The following is an 8,814-nucleotide window of genomic DNA, read 5'->3' as shown; positions in this document are numbered from 1 at the left end:
AAATAAAGAACTGACTCAGCGTAGTAAGTTGCTGTCATTCATAAAATCTCTCCCTCCTCCTCACGCGAAGTTCCGTGGGAGAAAAATTAAGCTCTTCGCTTTCTTTAGACTGATTCAAAATCATAAAATGTCACATCTGAAAGACCCTCTCCCCACCTCCACCACATGTCTTGTTTAATGGCCTTCAAAATTGGTTTGTATTTAATCAGTAGAGCTCAGGTTTCAAATTTTCAACAGTGCGGTGATTCCAGCTACTTCAGAGGCTGAGTCAGGAGAACTGCTTTAGGTCAGGAGTTTGAGACCAGCCTGAGCAACATAGCAAGACCCCCCCATCTCAAAAAAAAAAAAAAAAAAAAAGTCCTGGCACAGTGGCTCATGCCTGTGATCCCAACACATTGGGAGGCCAAGGCGGGCCAATCTCAAGGTCAGGAGATTGAGACCATCCTGGCTAACATGGTGAAACCCCGTCTCTACTAAAAATACAAAAAATGAGCTGGGCCTGGTGGCACATGCCTGTAGTCCCAGCTACTTGGGAGACCAAGGCAGGAGAATCACTTGAACCCAGGAGGTGGAGGTCGTGGTGAGCTGAGCCAAGATTTCACCAATGCACTCCAGCCTAGGTAACAAGAGCAAAATGCCATCTAAAAAAAAAAAATGGAGAGAATCCAATATATCAAACAGGTAAGGGGGGACGACATTGAGGCAACTGTGAGGTTGGCCCCTGTCCCCTCAGGCCTCTTAGCACCACCCCCTTTCAATTCATAGTCCGAAGCCTTCTCCTTAGAAGCCCTAGGGCTTCCTATCAAACTGTGAAAATATCTCAAGGAGCTTAACTCTGTCATTTGACAGGTGAGTAGACAAATCTAGAGACAATTCTAGACAAATCTAGACAGATCTAGATGTCTTGATTCTGGACTCAGTTCATTTCCCTTTCCTCCATGCAAAGAATGGCAGAGCCATTGGTAGAGAAGAGATCTCACTGTATGGTCCAGTGATGGTGGTGGGGATGAGGGCGTCAAGGTGGGCAGGCAGGAAGACAGATGCAGTGCAAAAGAGGGATATGAGCAACACTTTAAAAAAAAGGGCAAGTGTTTCTAACTGAAGGAGGTCAGAAGCAGTTTCCTCATAGACAAAAGATAATGCAAATCAAAGCAAGGAGACCTCTTTCTTCTAACCTGGGAGAGGGAAGGTGACACTATGTTCTGCTTGAGTCCCTTGGGCAAGAAGAACTTTCTTTTTTATTTTTTTTTGGTGACAGGGTCTCACTCTGTCCCCCAGGCTATAGTACAGTGGCATGATCATAGCTCACTGCAGCCTCAACCTCCTGGGCTCAAGTGATCCTTCCACCTCAGCCTCGCAAGTAGCAGGGATCACAGGTGTGCACCACCACACTACACTATCTTTCTTATTTTTTGTAGAGATGAGGTCTCACTATACAGTCCAGGCTGGTCTTGAACTCCTCGGCTCAAGCAATCTTTCCACCTTGGCCTCCCGATATGCTGGGATTACAGGCCACATTTCTGGGACTTAAATTAACTGAGATTGGATAATACCAAAAGAGGCATTTTGTAAGATGATATTTCCCAAACCATTGGTGATCTAACCTTAAGTATTGTAATGTGTGGGTCTTTTGCTGGAGTCTTTGCTAACCAGTCTGTGAAATGCCTGGAAAGATTAACCAGCCCCGCAAAGCTGTAGTGATTCTGAGATTTCCCTGTTCTGTTCCCCTCTGCCCATCCCCATCTCTGCCACGGTGATGGTTAATTGTCATGTCAGCTTGACTGGGCCTCGGGACCCAGATTTGACACTATTTCTGGGTGTGTCTGCAAGGATATTTTTGGAAGAAACCAGCATTTGAGTCAGTGGACTCAGAAACTAGATCAGTCTTCCCAACGTGGGCGGGCCTCGTCCAATATGTTGAGGACCTAAATAGAACAGAGGAAGAAAAACGCACCCTTTCTTTTCTGCCTCACTCCTTGAACTGGGCCGTCTTTTCTTCTCCTGCTCTCCGCTGGGGATTTCCTCCACTGGGACTTAGGCCATGGCTCCCTCAGGCCTTCGGACCCGGGCTAAATGACGGCACCAGCCTGCCTGGGTCTCCAGTGCACAGATGGCCAGCCATGGGATTTCTCAGCTTCTATAATCACAAGAACACATTCCCCATAATAAACCTTCTTCTATATATTTGTAACATATTTTAATATTGTTATACAAACATTTCCTACTGGGTCTGTTTCTCTGGAGAACCCTGACTTACTGCAGCCACATTTCCCTTACTTATTATTGCAAATACAGAGGAGGTCTTGAAAATACCTGAAAAGCTGTTCATTCTACAAGGCTGTGTGTGCGTGCACACTGTAGGGCATCCAGCGGGTACTTTCATCTTCGTGGAGCAAATTAAACCTCATCAGTAGGTAGTTTTCTTTTATTTTTGGAGACAAGATCTCACTCTGTCACCCAGGCTGAAGTGCAGTGGTGCGATCGCAGCTCACTGCAGCTATGACCTCCCTGGTTTCAGGTGATTCTCCCACCTCAGCCTCCTGGGTAGCTGAAACCACAGGTGCATGCACAATAACAGGCTAATTTTTGTATTTTTTGTAGAGTCGGGGTTTCGCCATGCTGCCTAGGTTTTTCTCGAACTTTTTTCTTGAGCCCTAGTGGTCAAATGATCCTCCTACCCCAGCCTCCCACAGTGCTGGGATTACAGGTGTGAGCCACCACACCCAATAGGTAATTTCTAAGCCGGTCACCCCTTTTCTCTTAAAAACACCTGGACACTATCAGCTACATTCCTAGCAACACCACTTCTAAAAATGCATCCGAGAGAAAGCAGAGATATGCAGAGAAATTTATGTTAAAGTTTGTTCACTGAGGTATTATTTATAATATGAAAAATTAGAAACAATTTAAATGCCTGTCAAAAGAGACAAGCATTTTGTAGGAAATATTTTCCTACAAATGACCTGAATGGCACCATGCTATTTTATCATATAGTGTTACCATTTAGTGTGATGGAAGGATTTATAATGTATTGGGGGAAAAGCAGATTACGAAGCATTACACTATCTTATTCCAAGTTTATATTACATGTTATAAAATTTACACATTTAGAAAATATGTGAAACCTAGATATAAACGGGGGCCTCTCTGTTTATCAAATCAATTTATACTTAGTTAAAAAATAAAAATAGAAGGCCGAGAATGGTGGTTCATGCCTGTAATCCCAGCACTTTGGGGGGGCTGAGGTGGGCAGATCACGAGATCAGGAGTTCGAGACTAGCCTAACCAACATGGTGAAAGCCCATCTCTACTAAAAATACAAAAATTAGCCAGGTGTGGTGGCACATGCCTATAATCCCAGCTACTCAGGGGGCTGAGGCAGGAGAATTGCTTGAACCCAGGAGGCGGAGGTTGCAGTGAGCCAAGATCACTTCACTGCACTCCAGCCTGGGCAGCAGAGAGAGACTCTGTCTCTAAATAAATAAATAAATTTTAAAAACTCTAACTCCCTGACAAATTCCACGGATTGTGCAAGTTCAAAGACTTTCTGGGGATGCCCATGATTCCACGTGTGTGGATGGGAGAGAAGACACGTTATCATGGCTGTACCATGTTGACAGAGACAAAAAACTCAGCCCCGTCTTTAACTTATACAAATATATGATTATGTACAGACACACACATACTGACGCAAAATATTTGGGTGGATGGACAGACAGAGAAAAGAAAGAAGGAGTTTACATTTCAACCTTGTAAACCACTTGAAATTGCACCTTACACTCGTTACACTACATGCCTTTGAATTTTGCCAGTTTCTTCAGTTCATTCAACATGAAGTTCAGTTTGTTCAAATGAATAAACGTGTAAATTCTAAAATGTAAAGGTCTTACAGTAGTGCAGGAAAGCAAAGAGGTGTCAGGAAAGTCACGGTTTGACACACGTAAATCCAGCCTGTCAACGTGCTGCAGGTAGTAGCATATGTAACTACAGTTGTACAGACATCCTGTGCTAATTACATTTACTGCTTTGCACATTTAGACTAAGAATTTTTAAAACTCCATTTAGCCCAGCTGACAAAGCTGTCGCAAGCCATTTCCCACATCATGACCCATCATTAAGAGTAGAAAGATGGCCAGGCTCGGTGGCTCAGGCTTGTAATCCCAGCACTTTGGGAGGCTGAGGTGAGAGGATTGCTTGAGCCTAGGAGTTCAAGACTTGCTTAGGAAACATAGTGAGACCCTCCTCTCTGCAAAAATAATGTAAAAATTAACCAGGCATGGTGGTCAATACCTATAGTCCCAGCTGCTCAGGAGGCAGAGGTGGGAGGATCACCTGAGTCCCGGAGGTAGAGGCTGCAGTGAGCCATGATCATGCAACTGCACTCCAACCGGGGTATAACATACAGCCCAGTGACCATAGTGAATGATACTGAATGGTATACTTGGAATTTGCTAAGAGATCTTAAGCGTTTTCATAGCACACAAAGCATAGCAACTGTGTGAGGTGACTTATTAGCCTGATTACATTTATACATTTTGGAGAACCTGTCTCCAAAAATGAACAAAAAAAAAAAGAAAAAAAGAAAGATTACATTCAAAAATATAGATAAAACTCTAATCCAAGCAAACTAATGAAAGAGATTTGTCACCAACACACCAATGATTGAAAGAAGAGAATGGTTATAGTTTCTATCACACGTGAGATAGGTCTTCAAAATACCACACTTACTTTAAGAAAACAAAAATCAGAGGATCTGATGGGGGAATTGAAATCCTACATTTCAGCATTTTCTCATCTAAATGACAATTTCTCCATGAACAGCGGGGGAAAGCTGGAAAGGCGTCTCCCCAGCCCCCAGCCCTTCCTCCCTGGGAGGTCCAGCATTGCAGTATCACATCCACAGCTGTGATCACAGGGCCCTCGCTCAGAGAAAGCACATGTTGCCTTTCCTCTCTGAACAGAGGCTGTCTCCGCATTTGATGTACTTACTCTCTTATGTGACCCATTAAGTCATCCTTTACATTTCTTTCCTGTGTCATCCATAGCTGGTCAATATGACCAGTGAGACAGAACTCAAAAGAGGCCTCATCATCTTTAAAACAGCTTAGACCTGAATTCAAACTGGTAGATCCCAATGCAGCTTTGCTTCTTTAGGCCACCACCGTGTGTCTCTAGAGGGAACTACCATTTCAGCACCATCACTTTGAATTCATCTGCATAAGCAATTTTTGTCTGCTTGCAAAGAGGACCTGCTGTGTCTGAAGCACTATAGTGACAGACACAAAAGTGATTAGGGCATTGGTCCTGCCCTCAGGAAACTTGTGGTTTACCAGGGAAGAAGAGACCTGCAGAAAGAAACTTTAAGATGGCAGAAAGCAACAAATGCCTTTCCTTGCTACAGCAAACATGCTAGGAAGGCGGGAAGAAGGCAGAATTAATTCCAGCAGGGACAGTATCTGAAGAGACTTCCTGGATGTGGTGTTTGATGTGGGCTGAAGACTGGGGATGATTTGGCCGGGCATGATGGCTCATGCCTGTAATTCTAGCACTTTGGGAGGCCGAGGCGGGTGGATCACGAGGTCAAGAAATTGAGACCATCCTGGCTAACATGGTGAAACCCTGTCTCTACCAAAAATACAAAAATTAGCTGGGCATGGTAGCGTGCACCTATAGTCCCAGCTACTCAGAAGGCTGAGGCAGAAGAATCGCTTGAACCTGGGAGGCAGAGGTTGCAGTGAGCTGAAATCTCGCCACAGCACTCCAGCCTGGACACAGAGTGAGACTCTGTCTCAAATAAAAAGACTAGGCATGATTTAGGGCCATTTATTCACTCACGAAATAGTTTAAGCAGCAGTAAAATCATGTCATCAAGGCAGAAAAGCACAGGACCTATAAATAAAGTAGCAAGGTTTGTGTTTCTGAAGCATGGATTTTTGAAGGGTGATAATGTGAATTTGGATGTGAAAGGAAGGTTGGGGCCTTGTGTATCAAACTAAACAACTTGTGCTTCTTCGGGTGACGTAGCAGGAGCCAGAGAGGGTGTTTGAACACAGAAGTGAGCTCCTATATTCTTTTATGTATTCAACACATAGGAGTGTGGCTATCTGTGCCAGGTATGAGGCGTTGGGTATACAGTGGTGAGAAAAATACACATGGGTCCTGCTGTCACAGAACTTACAGCACAGACAGGAGAGAGGCGATAAAAAAAAATGTGCACACATACAAAGCAACACCTGGCCAGGTGCAGTGGCTCATGCATGTAATCCCAGCACTTTGGGAGACCAAGATGCGTGGATCACCTGAGGTCAGGAATTCCAGACCAGCCTGGCCAACATGGTGAAACCCTGTCTCTACTAAAATTACCCAGGCATGGTGGTGCATGCCTGTGGCCCCAGCTACTCTGGAGGCTGAGTTGGGAGGATTGTTTGAGCCCGGGAGGTAGAAGTTGCACTGAGCTGAGATTGCAACCCCTGCACTCCAGCCTGGGTCATCCTGCCTAAAAAAAAAATCACATTGTACTCCTTGAATCTGTGCCATTTTTATTTGTCAATTACATCTCAATAAAGCAAAAAAAAAAAAAAAAAAAAAAAAAAAAAAAAAAAAAAAAAAAAGACTAGAAGCAGGCTGGTGTGAGGGGAGAGTAGGAGCAAGGAAGAGGATGGCAGGGGCTGCTCAGAGACAAACAGGCCCCTGTCACGCACACGGCAAGAAGCCTGGGTGTTCAGTGCCATGGGGGGCTAGGGAGCAACTTGATCTCATCTACAATTTAGAAACAATGCTCTAGGCACAGCATGGAGGATGCCCTGGAGGGGAAATGGGCAGCTCTGGGACATCCATTAAGAGGCTTCTACAGCTGCCAAGTGGGACTGTGGTGGCTGCAGCAAGGCAAGCATCAATGGGGTCGATAGAAGTGCTCCCAGAAGGTGAACGTGGTCATGGCAGGGCTTGGAGGAGAGAGGCTGGAGGCAGGGAGGCCAAATTAGGAGGCCATTGCAATTGTCTTAGTGGAATATGGGAACAAGACACGAGAGGGAAGGAGGCCCAGCATGTTGTTTGGAAAACACCCCAACCAACTCCTAGGGTGGTGAGGTCCCTGTTGAGGGGGAAGGCACAAGTCAGAAAGGCACTCAAGGGGAAACGAAAGCTTTGAGTCTGCATGGCTTTGAGCTGGTCACAGGATCAAAGTGTGACCAGGAGAGGGCAGAGGATGGGTTTGCCCTGGGACCTCTCAACTTTGGGGAGTAAGGACATGACTCAGATGGAGAGATCTAGGAGCAAGAACAGTCCAGATGCAAGGGTTCATCAGACTGCGATTCTCCAACTCCTGACCAAGCTGCATTTCACGTGGGGAATGGAAGAGAAGACACCCCTGCTGGGGTGGGGTTGCAGAGGAAGGACTGAAGGTATCACTGGGGGTGGGGAGGGAAATGAGGAGGGGAAATGCAACATAGTCACCCACAGCCCAAGGCAGCTCCAACACACACACACAGAAATGCATATGGAGGTTACCTAAAATAATTTTCACCTATTTCGACATTGTATTAAATTATGTTATATAATCATCATAATAACAGCTAAACACTTGCTCAGTTTCTCTGATGTGCCAGCTCATATTATGTGTCCGTGTATGTACTAGGCTGCTCTTGCACTGCAATAAAGAAAAACCCAAGACTAGGCAATTATCAAGAAAAGAGGTTTGATTGGCTCACGGTTCTGCAGGCTGTACAGGAAGCATGGTGCTAGCATCTTCTCACTTCTAGGGAGGCCTCAGGAAGCTTCCAATCATGGCAGAAGGTGAAGGGACAGTAGGCATGTCACCTGGTGGAAACAGAAGCAAGAGAGATTGAGTAGGGGAGGAGAGCACCAGGATTACAGGTGTGAGCCACCATGTGTGACCTCTTCCTGAATTATCAAAATGTAACTGAACCTTCTCTTTGTGTTGCAGGATTAAAATTATTGTGAGATGTGGGGCACATATCCAAGATGCTGTATTAATCCATTTTCTTGCTGCTAATGAAGACATACCCAAGAATGGGTAATTTATAAATAAAAAGAAGTTTAATGAACACATAGTTCCATGTGGCTGGGGAGGCCTCCCAGTCATGGCAGAAGGTGAAAGGCATGTCTTACATGATGGCAGACAAGAGAATGAGAGCCAAGTGAAAGGGATTTCCCCCTTATAAAACTGTCAGATCTCCTGAGGCTTCCTCACTACCACGAGAACAGTATGAGGGAACTGCCCCCCATGATTCAATTATCTTCTCCTGGGTCTCTCCCACCACACATGGGAATTATGGGAGCTACCATTCAAGATGAGATTTGGGTGGAGACATGGAGGCAAACCATATCAGATGCAGAGAGAGGCAGGAGGTATAGAAGATAGAAGTGGCTTTGGGATTTGGCTTGATCCTTGGTCTCCTGGTCCATCCTCACTGACGGACCCTGACTGGTGATCAGCGGCCTGAGCTCTGCAGCTGCCCCCCAGCTGTCCTTCTTTCACAGCAGCTGATGAATTCAACATCAAACATTCCTCTGCCAGGCGACTTCTTGCCCTCCAGATGGTCTCTATCACTGTCACGATCACTATCCTTTAACTTTTCCAAGCTCCTTTAAAGTGCTATCTGTAACCACGACACCATGAAATCCATACCTCTTCATCAGTTTACAGAGCTCTTCCAGATCTCTTACCTGAATTACTGAATTTTTTTTGTTTAAGGCATATAAGGAAACTCAAATATCCATGCTAAGTGGGGAGCAAAGGAAGTTCATTTCACCCCCATACCTCCATTTAGCTTCTTTTTTTTTTTTTTTTTT

This window comes from Cebus imitator, unplaced genomic scaffold, assembly GCF_001604975.1.
Source record: "Cebus imitator isolate Cc_AM_T3 unplaced genomic scaffold, Cebus_imitator-1.0 Scaffold61, whole genome shotgun sequence".
NCBI lineage: Eukaryota > Metazoa > Chordata > Mammalia > Primates > Cebidae > Cebus > Cebus imitator.
This window is presented reverse-complemented; position numbering follows the sequence as displayed.